Below are 26,880 nucleotides of genomic sequence, written 5' to 3' on the forward strand. Positions count from 1 at the left end.
AGGGGGTCTACGACATAAATGAATGAACTCCAACTATTTTTATTTTCTTCCCTTTGCTCAAGACTCACTTCTAAGGACAACATATCCAATTAGCTCCAGTTGGATCATACCCGCCCTTTATGTAGAAGAGAGCAGAGCACTGTATTATAGTCTTAGTGAGCTTGGGCTGGCATAGCAGAATCCCACAGACTGGTGGCTTAAACCACAGAAATGTATTTTCTCACAGCTCTGGAGCCTGGAAGCCTGAGGTCAGGATGCCAGCATGCTTGGGTTCTGGTGTGGAGCCTCCTCCTGGCTTGCAAACAGCCACCTTCTTGCTGTATCCTCACATGGCAGAAAGGGAGAGAGCTCTCTGGTCTCTCTTCTTATAAGGACATTAATCCCATCATGAAGGTTCCACCCTCATGATCTCATCACACCCTAGTCACTCCGAAAGGTCCCACCTCCAAATACCATCCTATTAGCAATTAGAGCTTCAACATACAAGTCTTAGAGAGACACAAACATTTAGTCCGTAGCAGTTCCTCCAGATTATAACCCATGAGGAAGAAGTAATTGTCCACAAAGGGCACGGGTCTGCCTAAATGGCCAGACAATAACATTAAATTAGTAAGTGAAATGACTTTGTATAGGTCATAATATAATTATGGAAGACTATGAAACATTGACAAATTTAATTGAATTAAGAATAGGGATTGAGCTGGAATAATTTTAAAGCAAACTAAACTACATCAAACATAATCCTATGAATATGCAAATTGTTGAAATAAGCATCACTTCCTTTTCCCTGTTTGCTTTTTCCCCATTCATTAGTAGTTTCCCTAACAGAGAAGTAATGACTAGGCTTTAAAAGGTTAAGAAAAATAAATGAGGGGCAAAAAATGAACACTGGTCACATCTTATATGTTATGCCTATTTTGAGATTTGGTGGGAAAAAATATGAATTCCTTTTGACAGCAAAGTACAGGCTCCAAGGGGCACAGTGAGTGGAGGACACATTGCTGATCTCTTATGGGGGTCAGACACTATTCTAGGGCTTTACTAATGTACAACAACCATATGAGGTAAGTACTATTGTAATCCTCATTTTACAGATTCCTTATGTTTGCAACATCAATTGGTTCCCTCTAGTAAAATCACACCCAGAATAGAAATAAGCACTTGCATGTTGGGGGCTGGTAACGTGGCAGTGATCCAAGGGCCTGGTCAGGTATGATAGACACAGTGGGGAACTAAACAGATAACACCTCTGCCCTCATGGTTCTGGTGTTCTAGAAAGGAGACACATGATGGATAAGAGTGATAGGTAAATATATAGTATGTTTGGAAGTGATTAAGCTAAGGAGGGAAATTAGCCATGGAAGCAGCATGAGAATTGGGGGGAGGAAGGAGCAATCTTTTTTTTTTTTTTTGTATTTCTTTTATTGGAGTTCAATTTGCCAACATATATTATAACACCCAGTGCTCATCCCGTCAAGTGCTCCCCTCAGTGCCTGTCACCCAGTCACCCATCCCCCCGCCCACCTCCCCTTCCACTACCCCTTGTTCATTTCCCAGAGTTAGGAGTCTCTCATGTTTTGTCACCCTCTCTGATTTTTTGCACTCATTTTCTCTCCTTTCCCCTTTAATCTCTTTCACTATTTTTATATTCCCTGAATGAATGAGACCATACAATGTTTGTCCTTCTCCGATTGACTTACTTCACTCAGCATAATACCCTCCAGTTCTATCCACGTTGAAGCAAATGGTGGGTATTTGTCATTTCTTATGGCTAATATTCCATTGTATACATAGACCACATCTTCTTTATCCATTCATCTTTCCATGGACATCGAGGCTCCTTCCAGTTTGGCTATTGTGGACATTGCTGCTAGAAACATTGGGGTGCAGGTGTCCTGCCATTTCACTACATCTGTATCTTTGGGGTAAATCCCCCGTAGTGCAATTGCTGGGTTGTAGGGTAGCTCTATTTTTAACTCTTTGAGGAAGCTCAGCAATCAGACAACCAAAAGGAATAAAAGGCATTCAAATTGGCAAAGAAGAAGTCAAACTCTCCCTCTTTGCAGATGACATGATACTGTATGTAGAAAACCCGAAAGACTCCACCCCAAGATTGCTAGACCTCGTACAGCAATTTGGCAGTGTGGCAGGATACAAAATCAATGCCCAGAAATCAGGGACATTTCTATATACTAACAATGAAGCAGATGGATAACAGTATCATTCCTGTTGAGAACTGACCTGAACGGGACCTAGGGAACCATTTCTCAAAGGGACCACATGGGTGAATGTTTCGTGTTACAGGACACATTAACCTGGTAAGAAGCTGGAGGAAAATCAGCCCACATCTTTCCCTTCCAACCATCTACTTCTGCACAGGGTTGGGATCAGAGATCAGCCATTCTGAAACTCTTTACTGCGTGACTTATGCATGTCTGGAGATTCTGCTTTGGGGTCCAACTAAAGCTTTTGCTTCGATCAACAGAACACAACTTGAGTGCTGATATTTGCCTCTGGGGTTGGTGGTCATTTTGTATTTCTGCTTGAGCATCTTTCCACCAATATCAGAGTTAGATCAAGACAAGGTTTTCAGGCTCTTCTGCACTGATTGAGGGTGGGGGCGATCCCATGTCCTATGCCTCTTCTCACAAACCTCCACTGCCTTGCCCAATCTAAAGGTTTTCTGGTTCAGCATTTTTCTTTTCTCCTCAATTGGCAACTTTACTCCCTGCTGTATACATGATGACTCTAAATTCTTACTACCTTTTACCTTCAGTGCTCCCCAAAGGCTATTTTTCATAAATAGATTAAAAACAAAAATGGTGACATCTGAAAACAAAACAATCCCAACTGAACTCTCCCTGAGCTATTAATATAACATTGCTTTGCCATCTAATGTCTGCTTTTCTGGAAGCATCAGATTCCCCTAAGGAGTCCTTGCATTTAAGCACTTAGAAGAAAATATCTTTTGCAGTTCAGAAGGTGCTCCTGAGCAATTGGCAACTACCAGGAAGATCCAATGACTCTAATATTATGATCAGTGGTGGGGTGACCATACCAGAAAAGAAAGCAGGGCTTGATTGACCGCCAGTGATAAAATCCAGCCAACAAGGAGAATTGACAGGAAAATAAAGAAGCAGGAAGGGGGAAAGACACAGGAAAGTAAAGTGAGTGGTGAAGATGAGCAGGCAGCCTAACAGCCGGGCAATCTGGCACAGCAACAATGTCATTGTCACCAGACACTGGACAGTGACTAACCATGGATGGGAGCAAAGGCCTTCTCTGGTGTCTGCTCATGAGGCCTCAAATATCTTGGCTGCTGACTGTGAGGTGTTGAATTATGCCCCCCAAATAGATACATTGAAGCCCTAACCTCTGATCCGTGTCCATGAGACCTTGTTTGAAAATAGTGTCTCTGCAGATATAATCAAGATGAGGACACATGGGATTAGGCCTAAGTCCAGTGGCTGGTGTGCTTATAAGGAGAGAAAGATATAGAGACACACAGACACACAAGGAAGAAGGTCATGTGTCAACAGAGACAGGGATTGAAGTGGTACAGCCACAAGCCAAGGGATCCCAAGACTTGCTAGCAGCCACTAGAAACTGGAAAGGAAAGGAAAGGAAGAACACACCTCTAGAGCCTTCAGAGAATATGTGGCCCTCAAGACACCTTGATCTTGGACCTCTGGCCTCCAAAAGTGTGATCCTGGAGACCCGGGATTGAGTCCCACATCGGGCTCCCGGTGCATGGAGCCTGCTTCTCCCTCTGCCTATGTCTCTGCCTTGCTCTCTCTCTCTCTCTGTGACTATCATAAATAAATAAAAATTAAAAAAAATTTAATGAAGAGATTGGGGATGCCTGGGTGGCTCAGTGGTTGAGCGTCTGCCTTCATTCAGCTCAGGAGCCAAAGGCTCTAGGCAATGAGCGAGTAAGTTCCTCCCCATTAGAGTCCAAGTCCGTAAGACCTTAATCAAAAGTTTAAGAAAAAACAAAAGACACGGGGCATCTGTGTGGCTCAGTTGAATAAGCATCCAACTCTTGATTTCAGCTCAAATCAAATCTCAGGTTTGTGGGATCTAACATAGAGTAGAGCTCCATGCTCAGATGGGGGATCTGCTTGGGATTTTCTCTCTTCCACTCCCTCTGCCTCTCCTCCTATTCACATGTGCATGTGGGTGCTCTCTCTCTCTCTCAAATAAATAAATCGTTTTTTTTTTTTAAAAAAAGAAAGAAAAACAGAAGATGCCATTGAGAACCTCCTATGAAACTACACGCCTCACTCAAACTATAAGGATTGGGTTTTACATCTCCAGACACGTCCCACCTGCTTCCCTCCTGGAGCACTCACAGCTCATGTTGTCAGTAGCATTTGTTGTGTGATTACATCTTCAAGCAAAGCTCTTTGTCTGACAGGTTGGACATTCTAGGTATAATTTTTTTCCTAAAGGATGTGAACTATTAAAAATGATCTCAGTAAAATATTATGCTTTATCAACTTTACCTTTTCTAACCTCAAAGGAGCCTTTAGGGCAATGTGTTCACAAACAGGCACCAAATCATGTTCCAAAGCAAGAGTCATAAGCAGCCTGGCTGGGTCTCTGTGTCTTTTGCTCCTGGCTATTTCTTCTGGGCTTGTGTTCCCCAACCTGTCTAGAAGCCAGGTTGGTAGTTAATTAAGAATATGCAATTCCTTTCCTGTATAAGTGGGGGCCTAGAGTCAGACCCTTAGCTGGGGTCCAGGTGGCTCTGAGAATGTAGGAGCAGGAGCCAAGAGGCAGTTAGAACTTACTAACAGTCAATCCAAGAGCCAGTTCAGTGAGATGGAAGGAAGACACAGCAAGAGCAGGTGGAGAAGGTAAGGTGACAGAGCAGGATACAGAGCCTGGGGTCAGGCATTTCCTGAGGTGCCCAAGCATCACCAAAGTGGTGTTATGGATTAAATCGCATTCCCCTAAATTCACCTGCTGAAGACCTAGCCCCTAGAACCTGAGAATGTGGCCTTATTTGGAAATAGGGTCTTTGCAGATGTAATTAGTTGAGGATTGGCCTTAATTCAATATGACTGGTGTCCTATAAAAAGGGGAAATTGAGACACAGACACATACACCTTGTGCCTTGTGAAGATTGGACTTGTGTCTCCCTGAGCCAAGGAACTACCAGAAGCTGGAAGAGAAGTTGAAACAGACTCCTTCACAACCCTCAAAAAACAAACCCTTCTTTCACATTAATCTTGGACTTCCAGCTTCCAATCTATGAGACAATACAGGTCTGTTGTTCAAGCCATCAAGTTTGAGGTGTTGTGTTACAGTGGCCCTAAATGCCAACATGGGTGGTATGCCTTATTGAGGGATTTGGCTGCTGCAAATCCCTGCTTGCTACGAGCAGAGGACAATTTTATTCCTTATTCTTTCCAGAACAACACAAGAAAACATTACTTATCTAATACCCCAAAGGAAACTTACTACAATCAAATGTTTTAATATTTGCCAAGTCTTTCTTTTTGAGACTTAGAGTTTTGATCACTTTATATCCAATAGTTTAAAGAGCATGGGAATATATCTGTGTGCCAATTTAAGTTATAATTTGGGGCAAGAATAACATTTGATACTCCAAAACCAATTTTGTTCTGTTTTCATCTTTGAAATCTGTTTTAAAGGTCACATGGCAACTATTCCTCATTCTACAAGTTTTTCCAAAAGGTTTTATGCCGAAACCAATAAAATTTTGACCTGAACTGACCCTACTATCTCTATCAACTATCTGTTTTGTAGCCTTCTGTGGTTTGATAGATTAAAGGGTGTGTCAGAATGGTATGGAAGACAAAGTAATCACCAGGCAGAGAGCTTGGAGAAATTTAGATAGAATTCACAAATTAAAGCAAATCTACCCCCAACCCCAATTCTTTCACCCTGGCAAGGTAGATTTATGAAAAGAACCCAGCAAACTTCTACCTTGTACAGAACTAAATTTATATCTCAAATATTGGTGCCAGGGCCCAAAAATATATGCGTTATCAACTCATAATATGAAGCCACAATAATTAGACTCTGGCTGTTTGTTCCCATTTAGCAGTAAAATACATACATTTAAGTGACAAAACGTCGTTTGCTCAGAGATGTTAATTACATGATGATCCTAGGGGCAAGCATGTAAACAGTGGTTTGTTAGTGAAATCACAGCCTAACAATGTCACATAAAGGAGCCCAAGCCTCAGAGGGAGACAGACATAGATCTGCACTCCTCACTCATCTTTGTGCTATTAGATCTGCCATCCTTGCTAATTTTCAGAGTTCAAATTATCAGTCAGAGTTCAAATTATCTTTGTTGGTATCAAACAAGCTTCATTTGTCCTGGATTTATTTATAATCTTTCTGATGATAATTCAGAGAACAAGTCATCCTCACAGTGACAGCATAATTATCTCTATGCGTAGACTTGGGGGTATCGTATTTGTGCTAATATTTGTATGTTGGGGAGAATGAGAAATTGAAAAGACTGAAGATTGTTTGAAATTTTCAAAGACTGAAATCGGTTTTTAAAAAAGGTGGGGCAACAAAGATACACACAAACTGATGCAAGTGACTGTTGATGTGGGTCAGAGGATGGGGAGAGCCCTCTATCATCTCCACGATGCAGACCGATACAAGGCAGCCATTAAAACCAGCGACACAATTGCTCCAAACATTTCACAAGATGGAAACCCAGACTTGTCAGTTTCCCCCTCAAAAACAAATCTCTCTCCAGTACCTCTATTTCCATCTATAAACACCCTAATACCCCTAGAGACCCAGGCTTGGGACCTCCTTCATTAATTTCACTGAGCTCCCAGGTGATGGGGAAGACAGAAATCAGTCCCATGGAATGTGCACTGAACCAGGACAGCAAATGCAGAAGGGTCCATGGGTCTGCAGACATGAGATGCCCCACCCAGCTCGAGAGTTGAGAAAGGCCTCTTTCAATATGTACAATCACATACCAAAGACAGATTGCATTTCACCTTCTCAGAATTAGGGAGAAGTGTGTGCACTTCATTCCTCATGCAAAGGAAGCTCCACTCAGCCTTTTGTCATTTTCATTAGAACAAATCCAATAAAAAGCAGTGAGCAAACGGGATTTTTTTTCTCCACTGAAATATAAGTGCCACAAGAGCAGAAGTATTTTCTACTTTGTCCACACTTGACAGTTACAGGTGCCCGATAAATTTTTGTCAGGGGAATGAATGAATGAATGAATGAATGGGTAATAACAAATGAATTTCATCCCTCTCCTTCCATGGCCAGTGTGAGCCAATAGTCCTGGGAGTGTGAATCTGTTGGGGAGACAGGAACAAGCCTGGGTGGGCTGAACCAAAGACAGTCCAGAAGGGAAGGGATAAATCTAAGAGCACTAATCAGCCTGAGTGATCATCTGCCTAAACCAGGTCCTCCCACCCAGTTCTTATTGCTGATAAACTGGTCATTCATCCCTACAAGTCTGGCTCTGTGTATTTAGTTGGGTCAGAAATCATAAGGGCAAAAAAGGGGCATTACCTATTGATCCCCTATAGTCCTTACACTTGGTATATGGAATGGATCAAGGGCACTGGGTGTCAATATCTGGATATAAACCAGGAACCTTGAGTAACGAAGGAGAGTTGGTGAGATTAAAGATTGTGGTGCAGTGGAGACAAGTAGCTCCTGAGAACTGCTGCAAATGGCCACTGCTGTCCACTCCGCCATCCTGCAGGGCCTGGGCTTGTGGCCAGCAGGTGGTATTCACAGGAACAGAGCTGCTCGTAAAAAAAGGGGGAACCTTAACAGCCCTGCCCCTTCAAGCTGGCAACACAGGCCACACTCTGCAGATGGCTATGCTTGCTCTTGAACCGCAAGAGTGCAGCATGCCCAGGCATCCGGTGTTTTCTTGGCAATAGCGGTGGAACAATAATTACTGATTTCTGGGTGATCTCAGCCAGGTCTGTGGGCAGGGATTCTAAATTATAATTAGCATGCTCTGTGTTTTGGAGAGCACTGGGATCCAGTTTGAGGATCCAGTTTCAAGTCGGTAGTGTGAGACTAAGGGAACAGCAATGTCCCTGCCCCAAACTCCATCAGGCACAGAGAGGAAAATGAGTGGCTAATCTTTCCTTACCATGTGCCTCCAGAGGCTTGAGTGTCATACCACCACTCCTATTCTCCCCATCACTTCCATCATCACCTCCACCACCATCACCATCACACCTTCACCATCTCCACCATCATAACTACCACCATCACCACCTCCATCACTTCTACCACCATCACCACCTCCATCACCTCCACTGTCACCACCACCACCATCTCACCTTCCTCATCTCCACCATCATGATGACCACCATCACCACCTCCACCATCTCCACTGTCACCACCACCACCATAACCACCATACCTCCATCACCACCACCTCCATCATCATCATCACCTCCACCACCACCTCTGTCACTTCCACCATCAATACTTCCATTACCACCACCATTATCACCATCATCACCTCCATCATCACCACTATAATCACCATCATTACCCCCAACAACACCACCACCTCTATCACCACATCTACCATCACCTCCATTGCTCATGTAGTTGTGTAGGCTGGCAAGACCAAAATCTGCGGAGTAGACCAGCAAGCTAGAGCCCAGGAGAAAACTTGCAGTTAAAATCCAAAAGCAATCTGCTGTAAAATTCTTTCTTGCTAAGGGAGATAAGTATCTTTTTCTTCAGGCCTTCAGCTAATCGGATGAGGCCCATCCACACTACAGAGCATAATTTATTTACACAAAGTCTATTATTGATCTAAATGTTAATCTTACCTAAAAAAAAACACCTTCACAGCAACGTCCAGACTGATGTGTAACCAAGTATCTGGGTACTGTGACCCAGTCAAGTTGGCACATGTAATTAACCGTCACACCATGCCAGAGACTGTGACATAAATGATAGGGGTGCAATGTGGGCCTCAACATTTCTAAAGGCCCCCAAGTTTTCTAAGTTGCATTCAAAGGTGAGCACCATGCTCTAAGAACACAGATTTTATGTTAACATAGATTTATGACCCCTCAGTTAAGGGGTTTTGATTCACCAAAAACCAGTGTGAGGATCAGAGGGAAATCATCCCCAGACACCAGATTCCCCAGACATTTGCAATTCTGCAAGAGGGAGCAGAAGCAAGTCACTAAGTCACAGGACTTAAAATGTGTGGTCATAAGATTTGGGAGCAACCACACCTTTGGGCAGAGCCAATCTTCAAAGGAGCCTGAGGAACATCAAACCCAAGACTCATAGGGGAAATGCGAAGGAAGAGCTGCCACCACCTAGATTTTATGCTATGCAAGCAAATAACATTGTCCCAAATATGTCTCCAAAATGCATCCTCCAAAAAGAGACAATATATATAGGCTAAACAGTACCACAATTGACCTCTTGAAAAATAGGGTTTTGTTTTTGTTTTTTGTTTTTTTTTCCATGGAGTTAACTTCCTAGATCATGGTGCCCTGGCATAGTGCCCATGCAAAGAAGAAGCCATGGTACTGTTTTTTCTCTGTCCACCAACCGGCTTTCAGATCCAATGGAGCTTCCACTCCGTATATGGTATCAATAACACAGGTCAAGATTTAACCAGATATGATGTCCTAAGAGCCACATTTCACTTGGGATATCTCCGTAGGACTCAGGGTTAGTTGGTGACATAAAGTCAGTTCTGTGATAATTCTGTGGCTCCCATAACCACCTTATACTCTTCAAAGTGGAGTATGAGAAATGGAACTAACTCGACTTTGAAGTCCAAAGGCATTAAGTCCATCATAATAGCTGGTGACTTGGTTTACACACGATTGTTGGAAAATCCCAGACTCTAATGAACACAAAAAGAAATGCAAGAGGGTCTTAATTTCATTGAACACCAATTTAAAATTAGGAATTATGTGTAGACTTTGAACGTGAATTTCAAAGGGCAAGAATATTTAATTTTGGACTTTATTACTTTGGACACCAAATTAGCTGAACTTTAACTTATAAGAATATTTAATATTTGGGGCTTTTAATTTCTTCCAGAAAATTTGTGCCTGGTCCTTATGGCTGTTTAGACTATTCCAGCTCTTGTCCTCTAGGCACTGGGAGCATTGGGCTTCTGTGCCCCTCTTGAACTTAGGCATTGCCATGTTACTTGCTTTGGCTACGACATGTGAACAGAAAAGACATTGTCACTTACAAGTGAAAGCTTCAGGCACCAGTGTGTGCTTAGCTAAGCTTGGTGCTCCCTCTGGCATATGGCCAGCAATATTCCAGATGGCGGCTGTTCTCCCAGTCAGGTATCAGGGCAAAGACCATAGTGAAGCAGAACAAAGCTTCAGCTGACCAGTGAAGTCCTCAGGAATATACCTTCCCAGCATTAATCCACTGAGATCTGTGGATTGCTTGCTACTGCAGCATAACCTAGTCTATCCTACTAAATCAGAATTTAATAAAAGAAGGGCTTTATATTCAACTTGAGTCATCTCCAGATTGTTAACATTTTATTCCCAGATCATCTTAATGTTGACATTTAATCACATTGCAGAAGTTCTATTGGGCAATATGACTGGGGAAAAAATGCAAAGAAATAAAGAAAAGAATTCATTTCCAGCCTTAACCCCAGTGTGGCTCAATGTTAGCCTGAATATTTCACTACTTCAACCCAATTGAAAGCTTCTGTGAAAAAAAAAAAAAAAGAAAGCTTCCGTGTATAAAATATATACTGTTCAGTGACAGTTCCAGGAACATACCCCAAGGAGGAGTGGGCTGCTGGAGGCAGGAGCAGGGCTGGCCAGATGGACAGCTCACCAGAGCTGGGCAAGACACCCCTAGATGCAATGGTTAAGAGAACAAAAAGCACCAAGGTACTATTAGTTCCCCATCCCTCATATTTACATGTGGAGAGAATATTACTTGAATGATTCCTGGCCTCTTGTTATGATCTCACTGACTGTTCACCATGGAGGAGCTCCTCTGTTGGCTTATGTTCCATGATTGTGTAAAGCTGATCTCTTAGAAGACCTAAGCAACAGGGATTCGATCTCTTTTTTCCCCCTCTCTACATAGGACTCATGGGAGGCAGCAATAGGGTAAAATTTCTGACTTGGGGATCCCAAATTCACAGTTGAGAACTGCTCTAAAAAGCAGATGGGAGAAGGGATAAGCAGGGAGGCAACAAGCCCATCAGGAAAATGCATGAGCTACATCAAATGACCTCCCTTTGATGAGCAACAAAAATAATATTTTGGTCTCCATCTGTCTGCTTCTGTGTCTGCTTTCCTGTTGGTTCATAACTCTGGTGGCAAAGAGGGGATATAATTTATAAACCCCTAAAAATCCCATCAGTGTCTCCTCCTGCTGGGTGGCCATGTGAGCCCATATGGAAAACCAACAGCCATGATGTGGCACCAGTAGCAGTGGGGCATCCTTGTTGTGCCCAGGCCTTATGGTCGTGCCAGTTCCTTGTGGCTCCTGCTGGTACCAGCTGCTCACTAAGACCAAGGGGTCCCCAAAGGCCAGGGACTCTCTGGCAAACTTGCAGAGAGCTGCAAGGTAGCTGGTGGTGCGTGTGTGTGTGTGTGCGTGTGTGTGTGGGGGGCGGGGATCCAGAGGGTGTAGTTACTATGGAGACATAAATGATAGGAAAACTTCTCTGTCTTGGACAAAAGTGGCAGTCAAGAGAGAAGCAAGAAACCCTTACCCATTGTTAACCAGGGGAGGCATTTTGAAGGGAGTGAAGGCCAGAAATACTGCATGGTATTAATTAATTGCATCTTCAGAAAATATCTGGGAGCACCTGGTAGCTCAATCAGTTAAGCCTCTGACTCTTGGTTTAGGCTCAGATCTCCATCTCAGGATCATGAGATCAAGCCCTCATAGGGCTCCACACGCTCAGCATAGTCTGCTTGAGATTCTCTCTCTCTTTTGCCTCTGCCCTTCCCCCACTTGTGTAAACACACACACTCTTTGTCTCAAAATAAATAAATAAAATCATTTTTTGAAAAAAGGAAGAAAATGTCTGTCATCCATTTAAATTCCATAACACTATTTGGGGTTCTTAACAAATTCTTGGCAATATTATTTAAATTTTTTAATAAGAAAAAGGTATGAAATAATGATATTCTTATCATCTTTCCTAACTTTTCCTTCCTTCTCCTACTAGCGCCAGTTCAGGCCTCTAGCACCATTCCTCTGACTTACTTGGTCCAAGCCATGATGCTGAAAGAGATCAGCATCCTCCCACTTCTCCATCCATGCCCAGTTTGAAAGGGGAGCAAGACTGCATGGTGGGGAGATGGGTGAGGGTGGTACCCAGCTGTAGCTCACCCTCTGTGTGTGCTCTGAGGGTCCCGTGGCTGGGCGGCTCCAGCCCCATCATCCACAGAAGAAAGAATCCCATGGGAGGAAATCCAGGAGGAGATAAAGACAGAGTGAAAAATTGCACAGTGATATCATTATACACACATTATACCCCTTGCACAGTGAAAAATTTTACAGTGATATCATTATATGTATATCTATCTATATCAATCTCCATAGATGTATACTATAAGCAGAGTTTTAAGAAGCTACAGATTTAGAAAAAATATAAAATATTGAAAAGGTCTTATATTAGTAAGAGAAGATAAATAATGTAATAGAAAGTCAGTTTGCAGAAAAATCAATTCAAAGGAGCACCAAATATCAGAAGAAAGATACTCAAACTCAGTAGCAGAAGACAATGTGACATGACTTAAGATAGACAAATATTAGAAAACAAAAGCCCTCAACAATGTTGAGGATGTGGAGAAACGAAAACTCTTTGACATTGCCAATGGGAATGTGAATGGTTCCTCCTTCTAGAATGTAGTCCTGTAATACCTATGAAAATGCAGAGTCATATGCCCTGCAGCCCACCAATCCCAGTCTTAGGAAATTATCCCAGAGACTTAAAGATCAGCATATACAGATGCATGTATAGAAGGATGGTCCATAGAGCTTTGTTTCCATGACAAAACATGACAATCAAGTGAAAGTCCATTAAGAGACACGAGGAAGAATAAACTCTACTCGCTGTGGAATTTTATGCAGTTATTTTAAAAATGAGTTAGGGCATTAACAGCTGACGTGCACGAATGTCATGTGGCATTGCCAAGTGAGAGAAGCGAGATGTGTGGGTGTATAAAATGATTGCATTTAGAAAAAAACAAAGACCATAAAACAACTGTGTGTGTGTGTGTGTGTATGTGTATGTGTGTGTATATTTATATATGACTAAATGAACACAGAAGAAGCACTGGAGGAGAGATGATGGGATGAGAAAGACAAGCACAAAATGTTTTTCAAATGCACTAAAAATATTACCACGTCTGATCTAATTACCCTCACGTAAAATTACATATGTGTATATAATTGCACAAAGAAAGGCGAGGATAAAAGAGAGATCCAGTGTGTAAGCAGTGCTATTTCTAATGTGCTACAAAGGGTTGAAGGGTAATTAGCAGTATAACTAAACAATCATTTGCCAGTCTTCTTCAGACAAACAATTGTATGAAGTGTTCAGATGAATGAGGTAAGTAGCAAGTCTTTTTCTACAAGTATGTGGCCATTCAGAGCTTTTGTTACATGAAAGTAGGATTTCAAAGGATTATGCTTTTGAGGAATGGTCTACTGTGATGGTTCAAAGCATAGTATTTGAAATTCCAGCTCCAGGAGTGTAGTGTTAACACTTATTCTGAGCTTCAATTTCTTTTCTCTGAGAAATGGGCATAATGTCCACTTCTCACGCTTGCATAAGACTGCACATAAAAATGATGAATATGTTCTGTCTCCCTTTCTGATATTTCCCACACATTGCATAAAGACTCCTAACTCTGGAAAACGAACTAAGGGTGGTGGAAGGGGAGGAGGGCAGGGGGTGGGGGTGAATGGGTGATGGGCATTGAGGGGGGCACTTGACCGGATGAGCACTGGGTGTTATTCTGTATGTTGGTAAATTGAACACCAATAAAAAATACATTTATTATAAAAAAAATAAAAAATAAAAAATAAAAAATTTCAAACTGTGATTTAAAAAATGATGAATAAAAAAAAGAATTAAAAAATTTAAAAACAGAATTTAAAAAATGACGAATAAATGGTAGCTGTTGTTACTAGCCTGTGGGAGAAAAAGATAGATCCATATCCATGTACTTATGGAGAGATCTTTGATATGTTAATTGAGAGAAATAGTTTGGTAAAAACAAACAAAAATTCCCAAGCGTGTATAATTGCCTGGAAAACATTTATAGGAACAGGGAAAATAATCAGAGGAAGTGCATGCCGTTAACGTCAGGCCCCCAGAATCGTGGAATTGGAGAGTGGTCTTGGGGAAAGGATTCTTTAAAAAAAAAAAAGCATGCATGACTTTTGCAATTTTTGAAAAGAAAGTCTAATGTTAAGACTTTGAATATTGCTAATTTTCAGTAACTCTTCGTTGGCATAGTAGCAATGAGTTTTGATAAGGTAAGAACCAGATTTAAGTTGGCTACGTCATGCCTCTGTCAATTCCTTCTGGAAATGCATGAAATCATTATGCTGCAAATGACCCCATGATTCTTGGGATCCAATTAGACTTCCGTCCAAGGACAACTTTCCATCCAGCCCTTTACAGATCTGAACTGATACTGCATCCATCCTTGTGTGGTCATCCTTAGGATGGTCCCTATCTTCAACTCCTTGAATGTCCCTAGCTTAGGCCACTTGTTCTGGCTAATGTTGGCACTGGGGCCAGATACCTTCCTGGGCTCCCAAGTGTTTCACTGGAATGTTAAGAAACAATTGTTATAATTTTTATGTAATTTTTGTAAAGATTTAGGCATTTTAATTCTTAGATGTTATGCATTAGTTGTTTTTTTGTTTCTTTGTTTGTTTGTTTTACTTAATAATAGTTTCCAGAGGACGATGCAATGAGAAAAGCAATCATATGTCCTTCTCTGTGCCACAGAGAAGATATTTATCACATCTGTATGTGCTGTCTTATCCTAGAGTCATGGAAATGGCCTTCCAGAGAATTTAGGTCCTGTCTCAGTCTCCCTCATGAGCAAAGGAGAAAAGTGGCCCTCTCAATTTCTTGGAACTTCACTTTTTAACATTTGAAAGTTTATTTTACAAAGTTTAATTTAGAAAATGTGAAGAAAAAAAGATCAGTGCCCATCATACTGCCATCTGTCCCTCCCAAAGGACATGTGACATTTAGGGTCCTAATGTAAGAAGCACATTGTAGAAAATTGATGGCAGAGCCAGCCTATCCTCATTGTTCCCAAAGCTACTGTGTGTGTCTCAATCCAATTATAGACAGAGCAAGCAACTCCAGACGAAAAGCAAGAATGGGGCCTGATCAATCAGAATTAATTTTACCTAAATGATATTTGAGATGCACCAATATGGCTTTGTGATTAGAGCCTGAAGCTGGCATCCTCCCTGCAGAGAATACTAATGCTGACATTCTAGTCCCTAGTGGCACTTGGCGTCATCACCAGCAACTGCCAACCCGCGCCCCACAGTTCCCCCTGGAAAACCAGCTTGTCAAATGTCGGGAGCACTGTGATGAGTCTGCATGGATCCATTTAGAACTCCAGCTCCTTCTCATTCATATTCATCACAGTTGGTGTGAATTCACAAGTGATGGCGGCCTGTTTCTCTCAGTTCCTAATGCCTCTTAGAAATATGGGCATTTTTAACAAGTGCTTGCCTGATTGCAAAGCAAACACTCTGGGGTAATTTTTTCGGAAAAGAAAACACTTTATTAAAATAGGACACTTCCAGCAGTTTTCCTGCTCATCTGTTCCTGTTCACTGTGTCACTATGCCAGCATTGTGTGGACAAACCACATGGGATGCATTGACTGCCTTCATAGCTCTTCCTGATGCAATGGCCATATTTTCTATGGAAAATAGTAGTTATTTCTTCAATACAAGAACCATCAAGGGCAGCATTCTATTGAGAGATTTAAGAAAAGAGGGAAAGGATGGGACCACTCTTCTCTCCCCTTCTCTCCATGGAAAGACTGGTTTGATCTTGAGAAATTGTTAGAACAGCACAGGGAACTCCTACAAAGAATAGCTGCCCCTTCTGTGGCTCAGCACCCATATCTGAGGCTGCCTGGAGAGTAGGAGAAGATCCAGTTCTCCAGGGTACACCTGCCTACACCATTCACCATGTCACCACCTGAACAGACCAGTTCCTGAATTTCTGTACCTTAGTGTCCTCACATCTAAAAAAGAGATGAGCATCATGACACCAACTTCATAAGGCTGGCATAAAGACCTAAATGCCCCCACAAAACCCTTAACACAGCACCTGGCATATTGTGTATGCTCAAGAGATACTAAATTTTATGATCATTACTAATAACATATTTAAGCTTTCCACTATTAGAACCTTCCACAGATCTTGCCTTTTTCCAGAATTGGTCATGGGTATTATATTTGACCAAAGACATACATTTATGAGATAATTTCCAAGGAGTGGAGATGCATGGTGTCCATAAAACATTTTTCTACAGGTCTTTCTTAGATGCCCACATAGCCTTGCCAGCTTCAAATGCAGTGGGTAGCTCATGTCTGCCCTGGAATATACAAACACTACACTGGGAGTTTACAGACCCAACGGTTCTGTGTGACTGTGTGACCTCTTGGCACAGAAAATCATTCAACCTACTAATCTTAAGTTTCCTCAACAGCAAGATAAGCTTTACCGAACTATCTTGGAGATCCTTCCCAGGCGAAAATTCCAGTTCAACAATTTTATAACCCATGTTTGGAGAATTTGTCTGCCATGTTTGCTCCTCTATTCCTAATCCCTGTCACAGAGAAGACATTAAGCATTTGTAGAGTAAAAACATGGATAACTAAATAAGATCCACTTGAGAAAAAGAAATCCAATTTATCCCTTTCCTCTTGAAGAAAAAAAAATTATTCATTGACTACATACTTCAACAAAAGTTAATACTTCTGTGCATTTTATTGTGCTGCCTATGTATTGACTCTATAAAGCAATAAAAATAATGCATTCTTAGGATTACAATAAGTAAATAAAGTTTAGCTTAGCAATGACATGTAGATTATAGGGGTAGTAAATGAAGTTAAAGTATTCTAGTGTCCTTATATTTTCTGGGAAAAGATCAGAGGCACTAACTTTTATTTGTCTGTAGTAAGTCAAAAGTGCATGTTTTACCTTTGATTGTAGTTACTAAAAGAATAGTAATTGAATGTATTACTTCCTTTTTTTATAAGTATATTTTTTATTGGAGTTCTATCTGCCAACATAGAGTATAACACCCAGTGCTCATCCTATCAAGTGCCCCCCTCAGTGCCTGTCACCCAGTCACCCCATCCCCCACCCACTTCCCCTTCCACTACCCCTTGTTCATTTCCAGAGTTAAGAGTCTCTCATGTTTTGTATTACTTCTATAGTGCATCAGATGGTGATCTGCAAAATGATATGTCCACATCTTAATTCCTGGAACCTGAGAATGTGACCATATTTAGATAGAGTCTGCACAGATGTAATTAAGAATCTTGAGAAGAGATATTGTAGATTTCCCAGGTGCCCCCTAAATGCAATTATAGGTGTCCTTCTTAAAAACAGAGGAGAAGGCAGACATGCAGAGAAGACTATGGGAAAACAGAGGCAGAGATTAGAGTGACTGTGTCACAAGCCAAGGAATGGCAACAGCCACCAAAAGCTGAAGAGGCAAAGAAGGATTCCCTCCTAGAGCCCCTGGAGGAAGCATGGCCCTGCTGACTCCTTGACTTAATGCTTTTGGCCTCCAGAATTGTGGGAGAATAACTGTGAGAGAATAATTTCTGTTGTTTGAAGCCACCATGTTTTTGATAATTTATTACAGCAGCCCTAGGAAACTATTTCAACTTCCAAGCTCATAGCGGAGAAAAGAACCTTTATGAACTAAAAAAATAACTTTTTTTATCATAGTCACAGAGGTGGCAAGGAATTTGTAACGCATAAAACCAACAATGGGTTTGTGTTCAGCATATATAAAGAGCTCCCATAAATCAATAAGAATAAAAACACAGCAAAATAAAAACATAAGCAAGAGATTTGAACAGAGTATACCCATGTGGCCAATAAATACATGAAATTTGACAGGAGAATACAAGATAAAACCACAGTGTGGAAGCACCACACACCTAGTAAAAAAGCAAAAATGAAAATGATGGATGATGCCAACTGGTGACGAGGATCTAAGGCAATGGGTGCATGCACACGGCATGAATAGAAATGAAAATTGATGTAACCACTGTAGAAAAATATTTGTAATGATTTATAATGGTCAACACAAATATCTGTGGCTAAGGTATCCTACTCTTAAGTATATGCCAAATGTAAATGTGTGTCTGTTTACACCAAGAGAGAATGTTCTAGCATTATTATTCTTAGGATGCAAAACTAGTAACAATCCACAAATTTATAAACAGTAAATTGCAGTATAGTAATAAATACAAACAGTAATCAGGAAAAAATGCAAAAAATATAGCTACATATAACAACGTGGCATCTCAGAGACCTAATGAGTGAGAGAAAACAGGTGAAAAAGAATGCATATTATATCTAATTTATTTATATGAAAACAATAAAACTAAATTACCATGTTAGGGACATATGCCTCAGAGGTAAAAGAATAAATCTCTCCAAAGAGCACATGTGGAAGAGAAGTAATGAATAGCTATGAGTAACAGCTGTCTTCCCCAGGTTCTCATTTTGTTTAAAAACATTTAGAAGATGCCTCTGGGAAGATAAATAAGACATGGATACCATGGTTGCCTCTGAAGATAGAAGTGGGGTTGCTGGGGGATACAGGTAGGAGAGAAATTTCATTGTGCAACATTTTTCAGTCTTGAATTTTGTACGATGTTCAAATAATTTTTTTAAAGAAAAAAAACTTCAAAGAAAAGAATGGTGATTTGGAAGTCCAACATGGTGAAGGAGTAGGAGAGCTTGGTTTTGTCTGGTCCCAGGAATCCAGCTGGGAAGCTATCAAATCATTCTGAATACCTAACAAACTCTACCAGAGATCTAAGAAAAGAAGAGCTGCAACTCTACAAATAGAAAAGTGAGCACTTTCTGCAAAGTAAGAGGTGCAGAGAAGTGAATCCAAGACAATACATGGGAACATAAACTTCAAGGGGAGGGAGCCTCCATCATCTGGCTATAGGAAAGTGATAGTGCAGCGAGCACAAAATCAAAATTTTTACAAGTCTACTCCAGTGAGGGGCCTCCAGGCCTGAAAGGCGCTCAGGTAGCAGAGTAGGTGGGACGATGTGGTCTCAGGATCCGCAGGGTCACAGGGAGACTGGGGATGCCTGAGTGCGCAGAGCTCCCAGGCATCAGAGCAAGGAAGCCAGCTGCAATCAGTGAGCCCAGAGGTGGGCTCTTAGCTCGGGGTTGCCATAAACCATGAACCACAGTACAGTTGGCACCACTGCTCTCTGATCAGGGGCCCAGCAACTGGCAGAACTGGTGAGACTCCCCTGCCTCCTCCCCAGGGAGGATCTGCATAGGTGCACTACAGGAGTCTCCAGGGTTTGGAGACCCGAAATGGAGTCCTGTGCCTGCGATAAAAACACTTGGTCACAGGCTGGGTGAGCATGGAGTAGAGATGGAGACCAAGAAGACAAGAGTGATTGACTGCTTTTCCCTGAGGGTGCACAGAAGAGTAGGGCCCCGAGCTTTGGGGCTAGAGATTGGGGGACTGCCATTCTCATTCTCATCTGTGAAAACAGCACAGAAAGACTTCAGGGAACCAAAGCCACATAGAGCAATACGGAGCAGATAACTTAGCACGGCCACCTGGCAAGGGTAGTTCAATTCCGCCCCGGGCAAAGACACCTGAGAATCAGTGCAACAGACCCCTCCCCCAGAAGATAAGCAGGAGCATCAGCTAAGATCAAGTTCACCGACCATAGAGAACTTCAAAACTCAAGTGCTAGGGGAAAATAGTATATAGAATTCATGTTCTTTTTCCCACACTTCTTTAGTCTTTCAATTTTAATTTCTTTTCAATTTTCCTTTATTAAACCAATTTCTTATTTTATCAACTCTATTTTTAAAAATCTGTTTTAATTTTCATTTTTACAATTACATTCTATACATTCCTTGTATTTAATTTTTTTAAGATTTTATTTATTTACTCATGAGAGACACAGAGAGAGAGAGGCAGAGACACAGGCAGAGGGAGAAGCAGGCTCCATGCAGGGAGCCTGACATGGGACTTGATCCCGGGTCTCCAAGATCACATTCTGGGCCGAAGGCGGCACTAAACCGCTGAGCCGCCCGGGCAGCCCCCTTGTATTTAATTTTATTTTTGAATATATATTTATTTTTTCTTTACAATTTTGAGGTGCAGTTTTTTTCTAGCAAACAGACCAAAATACACCAAGAATCTACTGCATGATTGTTCTCTTCACGTGTCTGATCATATTCTTTCTTTTTTTTCTTCCTCTTCATGTTTTTGTTAAAGTCTTTTAAAACTATCACCTTATGGTTACATCTATTCCTTTAATGTATTTAATTTTATTTTTGTATATCCTCAAGTTTTTCTATCTTTACAATTTTGAGAAATACAATTGTCTAACAAACTTGCCAAAATACACTCAGGATATAATGTATTATTACTCTGTTCTGTTCACCTGTCTATCTATATTTTCTTTATTTTGTCTTTTTTTCCTCTTTTAATATTCATTTTTACAGTTACATTCTAGCCTATTATTGTATTTAATTTTATTTTGGTACATATGTAAGTTTTTCCATTCTTACAATTTAGGGATCTAGTTTTCTAACAAACAAACCAATATACACACAGGATCCAGTGAATTGCTCTATTCTGTACCTGTGTGATTATATTCTATTTTTTAATTTTAATTTAATTTAATTTAATTTTTATTTTGTTTTTATTTATTTCAGTTTTGAAACCCTTCTGGTTTGCTTGCTGTATATTTCTCTGGGGTCACTGTTGCCATTTTAGTATTTTGTTCTCTAAATCATGTATTCCTCTCTGGACAAAAGGACAAGGCAGAAAAACTCATCTGAAAAAAGAGAACAAGAGGCTTACACACTACCAGGGATCTAATCTCTCAGCATATATATAAGTAATAGGGAAACTAGAATTCAGAAGAATGATAAAAATGTATCAGCTGGGCTTGAAAAAAGAAGAGAATCCCTTTCTGGAGAAATAAGATGACTAAAATCTAATCAAGACAAAATCAAAAGGGCTATTAATGAGAGGATTTTAGAAATGGCGACTCTACCTACTAGGATAAATGAGGAAGAAGAATTAGTGATAAAGAACACAAAATGATGGATAATAAAGAAGGTGAGAGAAAGAGAGATAAACAACTACAGTATCATGAGGGTAGAATTTGAGAGATGAGTGATACCATAAAGTGAAACAATTTTAGAATAACTGGGGTCCCAAAAGAAGAAAGGAAGTTATACTTGAGAACTTCCCTAAATAGGGGAAAGAAACAAGCATTCAAGTCCAGGAGACACAGAGAACACCCCTCCCTCTTCCCCCTCACCAAACCCCCCCACCTCAAAATCAATAAAAATAGGTCAGCACACTGAAAACAGCTCAGGACAAGAGAACCTTAACCTATAAGGGTAGAAACATTTGACTGGCAGCTATCTAGCCACAAAGACTTGACAGGCCAGAAAGGACTGGCAGGATACATTCAGGTGTTAAATAAGAAAACACAGGATCATAGGGGGAAGAGAGGAAAAAATAAAACTAGACCTAATCAGAGTGACAAACCATAAGAGACTCTTAATTATAGGAAAAAACTGAGGATTGCTGGAGAGGAGGTTTGGGGGGAATGGGGTAACTGGTTGATGAACATTAAGGAAGGCACATGATTGGAAGAGCAATGGACGGTAACTCCAACTGAAGAATAACTGAACCCTACATGTGAAACTAATGATGTACTATATGATTGCTGATTGAATTAAAATCAAAAAGTAAAAAAAAAAAGAAAGAAAGAAAGCTGCTTATCATAAAGACATTTGCCATTTGTTAAAAAAAAAGAAAAAAGACTGAAGCAAATGGACGCTTCTGTTCCTTGTGCCTTCGAAACATCTTGTTTCAGGCTGGACACAGATTCAGTCACCTGAAAGAAAGTCTCTTTCTGGTCCAGGAACCCTAGACCTGCTGAATGGGATGAGACAATAGGGCAGCTCTTTCCCTATCTGTTAGATATGGAAGACATTTGCTGGAGATAGAAGGCACTTTTTCCTCCCAAGTAAAGTTGATGTTGAGTGCTCTTGGCTAACTTAATGAGGAAGACAAAGCCTGAAGGGCAGAGTATTTGTGGAATGGGAGAGCTGCAGGAAGACACTAACTCCCAGGCACAGACCACACTGTTCCCCCTCACATCCTGCTGGACAACATCAAGTGAGATGCTACAGGTGGGTTTTTCAAAGGCAACCCCACCAAATCCTCAGGTTCATGACATAATAGTACTAACAGTAAATCCTAAGGCTCTGTCATCTACTGACGAGAGACCCCCAGAACTCTGGCCATGCCACCAAAAGGTAAAACCCCGGGAAGCTGTGTGAGTGACTGTGTCCTGAGTGAGGTTTTAAAGGTTCCTCTATCTATTTCTATGGTGACAAATCAAGTGGGGTCCCTCATCCAGGTATCAGGGATAGCTCCTGGAATGTCAGGCAATTCCTACCCCTCCAGAGCAATTAGGCTGCTCATGGGTTCCCAAGGATCCCAAACTCTCAGGGGAGGAGAAAATGCTGCTGGCCACCCAAGGTCCCTTCTGGGTGACAGGGGTTGTATGCATGGCCCCATGAGTGGAACAGACCGGGTCACTGTGTTACCCTGTAGCAGAATCACCTCCCTGCAGGAATACTTGCAGTGAACAAAGATAGGCTGGCCCCACAGAGTCCATGAAATTCTAGACCCTGCCAGTTCCTATGAGTTTTTAGGATGGGAATCCTTGAGTCTTAGTTAGTACCTCTAGGGACACCTGGGTCTCAGCCTTGCAGTGACCAGCTTGCTCACAGGAACCACACCAATAAGGGACAAAGCCTCGGAGGAGGGAGATCCCTGGGACCTTTGCAGATAGGACCAGGAGTCCCAGCCTCAGAAAGAGGAGTGGGGTTGCCCGGAGGACAAGGCCCTAACACTCTGCCCTGACTTCTCTTGTCCCCAGAAAGGAATAGGGCCTGGCCCTGCCTTGACCCCCTAGGTTTGCTGGAAGACCCGAGGGGCCTGGGTGCCTCAGCTCCAGGCTGGGATCCACCCTCCTTCAGAGCAGTTAGGGAGAACTGTTTTCAAGATCCTGCTGGGCTCCCCTCCCCCAACCAACCGACATGCCCTGGTTGCCTGGAACTTGTTTACTTTAGAGATGGAACTCTCCACGGGGTTCTGAGTGGGCAGTTGTGGCCCACAGGACGCTGGCACTCGGAGCAAGAGCTATGGAGCTCTACACAGCCTTGGAGGGCCCGGCTTCGGCCACCGGATCCACTTTCCAGCTGGTCCTGGAGTGCCTGTGGCAAGCGCTGCTGGTGATTCCTGGCAGCTGGGGACACAGCCCATGTGGCCCTGTGTTGCCCTGGGCCATGCTGCTGTGTACTGTGGGGCTGGTCTTCCTCGTGAAGAGACGACTCACTCCACGAAGAGGGAAGGCCCTGGGCACAAGCTGCTCTGCCCCCCACGGAGTCTGTGGAGCCCCCAGTGAGAAGAGAGTGGCCACCACACAGACAGATGACACCCACAGGTCTCCCAGGAGGGAGGTCAGCCCGCCCAGGTTACAAATCCTGTGCTTGTTGGCATTTAATAGAAACCTGGACACGCTGTTACTTTGGAACACTCTCAACTTTGTGAAGATGGCACAGAAGAGACAACGTCTTCAATGTCCCCAAGCTCCTGGGGACAAACCCATCCTAAGATCATCAGAGGAGGCTGGAGACCAACTGCCGAGCAAAGCCCAGAAGGACGTGAGGGAGGACGTTCACTTTCCAGAAAGTCCAGATCTGCTCCACAGTGAAATTTCGAGATGCAGGCAGAGAGGACAGGACAAGGAGCGAGAAGAAAGGCTGGAGCAGGGGGAGGCAGGCATGGAGCCGGTCCCGAGAGGTCCAGCCAGCCGGTCCCCACCCAGTGTAGACCCGGGCCTGCATGCTGTCCCCTCGCCTGACCTCCCTGCGGAACTCGGGGGGGCTGGGAACGGGGGGGTCCAGCCAAAGAGAGAAGCAGGACGTGGTGATCACCCCGTCCAGCAGGCAGCCGTTGACCTGAAGGCTGGCCCTGACGGTGGCGGCCTCAGTGTGTCCCCTGGACGACCCGAAGGGGAGCCTGGGGACACAGCCACACAGCCCCGGGCAGAAAGGCCGGAGATCCCAGAGCTCGTCCGACAAATACACAGTCTCCAAACCCAGGAGGCATCTTTGCAGGCACAAAATTCCCCGCTTGAGAGTCAGATTCAGCAGCTGAAGCTCACCCTTCAGAAGCAGGAGGACGAAGAGGACCAACACATGCGGCAACTTCACCGCAAATTGTTTCAAGAGGAAGCTCAGTGCCTGGCGGTAGAGAAGCGCCTGGCCGGCCTGTATAGAGACCTCAACTGCACCTACCAGGTTCGCAACCTCCACAAGAAGATCGCCCAGGACCTGGCTCAGGAGCTGGAGAGAACCACCGCCCACTATCACCAGGAGGTCCTCTTCCATCAGGACAGGGCCGCCAAAGCCTGGCAGGCAGCTGCGTCCAGCGAGAGAAGGTTCCAGCAGCTGAGGCAAGAGAATGCCCGCAAGAGGCAGAGGCTGGCCGTGTTGGAGAGGACCTGCCGGCCTTTCCCGACTGGCCCCCCTGCTCCGCCCGCAGCCCCCGGAGGCTGGCAAGTGTGCGGGGGGCCCCGGGGTGCTCAGGCCCCCAGGAAGGAGGAAGGTCGCACTGGGAGGGCACAGGGATCCGGGGGCCCCTGCGGGTGGGACGGGGCTCGGGGCAGCTGGGTCCTGAACAGCCACCCCCCCGGCGCAGCCCCGGCCTGCAGTTCTGCGCATCAGGCCTGATGCCCTCTCTCCAGCGAGGCTGCTCTTGCTCAGCTCGGGCCACAGTCACGCTGAGCACGACAGGATTATGACCTTCCTGCTGTGCTGTAGCCGCAGAGCTTGGTTCCTAGTCTCCTAAGTACGTAGGTTCCCCATCAGATGCTTTAGAGTCTATACTATAGGTATGATATTTTGATTTTAATTAATCCACTATGACTTACCACATCCCTTAAGGTTGAAGAGGAGAGAGATGTTCAAAACAAGACCACTTCTGGGCACTAAGACGGGTTCATGTACAGAAGTAACTCAGTATTTATGTGAATCAAATGTGGTTGGTTTAAAAAAGAGAGAATAAAAAAAAAAAAACAACATCCCACTGAGACTACATATAATTGTTAATGTAGTCCTAAATTTGTATTTTAGTCCTAAATTCAAATTTTAGTCCTAGATTCAAATTCTAGTCCTAAATTCATATTTTAGTGTTAAATCTATATTTTAGTCCTAAACTCATATTGCAGCCCTATTCATATTTTAGTACTAAATTCAAATGTAGACCAAAATTCATACTTTAGTCTTAAATTCAAATTTTAGTCACAAATTCGTATCTTAGTTCTAAATTACTATTATAGTCCTAAATTCATATTTTAGTCTTCAATCACATTTTATTCCTAAAATCTTATTGTTTAGTTATAAATCATAGGATTAGTTCAGTCCTAATTGAATAGATAAAAAACTTAAGAGTTTGCAATAATTTCTTGTTCTGTAATTTCTTGTTCTGTAATTTCTTTTCGTAAACTTCATTGTTTAGCTTAAGATAGTTTGTTGTAAAAAAAAAAGATACCGTTTGTTGTTTCACATTGGTGAATTGGATGCAATCCGAATTGCTAAGCTTTCTCCTCGTGGCAAACACACACTCCCCTGCCCCTGGGTGTGCATGTACACACCCTTGATGCAGAATCTAGACACCCTCATCTGCTCTGTGAGTACCAGTAAATGTAAAACCAGCGTGGAAAATTGTAAACATTGCTTATTGATAAATAAATAACAGGAAAGAAAAAACGTGTGTGTTTACTGTGTGACTAGAGGACAGACTCCCGGATCTTATTCCCAGGGAGTAGAGGCCCTCCTGTCCCAGCACAGACCCCGGGCAGGAGCTCTCTCCCCACAAGGGGCAGAGGAGACGGAGGCCAGGGGACAGTCCTGAGCTGCGGCAGGGAGGAGGCCAGGACCAAGGAGGGGGCCCCCGACCTCCAGGAGCAGGGGTGCTGGTCCGAGCCCTGGGCCTGCAAGGAGGACAGGGAGGTGGCCCCGCTGAACCCCGTGGGGGGCTGTCCCAGGAACGGGGAGATGTGCCCCCTCTGTCATCCAGTCCCCCTGGGACAGCGGGAGCAGGGCAGCCACCCTGGGGCCGGGGAGAGCAGCAGGGGAGTCAGCCTCGGGCACAAAGCAGGCACACAGGGGTCCAGAGCGATTTGGAGAAGGACCGGCACCCGGGACTCCGTGGATCCAACATGTGTGTGTGTGTGTGTCACTGTCTCATCTGCGCCCACATATGCAGTGAGCATCCAGCAGCTTCTCCGATGGCTTTGGTGCTGGTGGAGTAGGTGGGGTGCGTGTGGGATGGAAGCCACAACCCAGGGAGGCCCGTGGACCCCCGAGCTTTTCTCCTAGTGACTGGCGAGGCCAAGGAATCAAGAACAAAGCAACAAGGAGGATTGTCTGCCCTGCAGAGAATTCCCAAAGGGTCGTGGCTGGCAGGTCAGGGGCCACACCTGGAGGGACATTCAGGCTGAGATGCAGGAGACAGGAGGCGGGGGGGCG

Source organism: Vulpes vulpes, chromosome 15 (genome assembly GCF_048418805.1).
Source record: "Vulpes vulpes isolate BD-2025 chromosome 15, VulVul3, whole genome shotgun sequence".
NCBI classification, from domain to species: Eukaryota; Metazoa; Chordata; class Mammalia; order Carnivora; family Canidae; genus Vulpes; species Vulpes vulpes.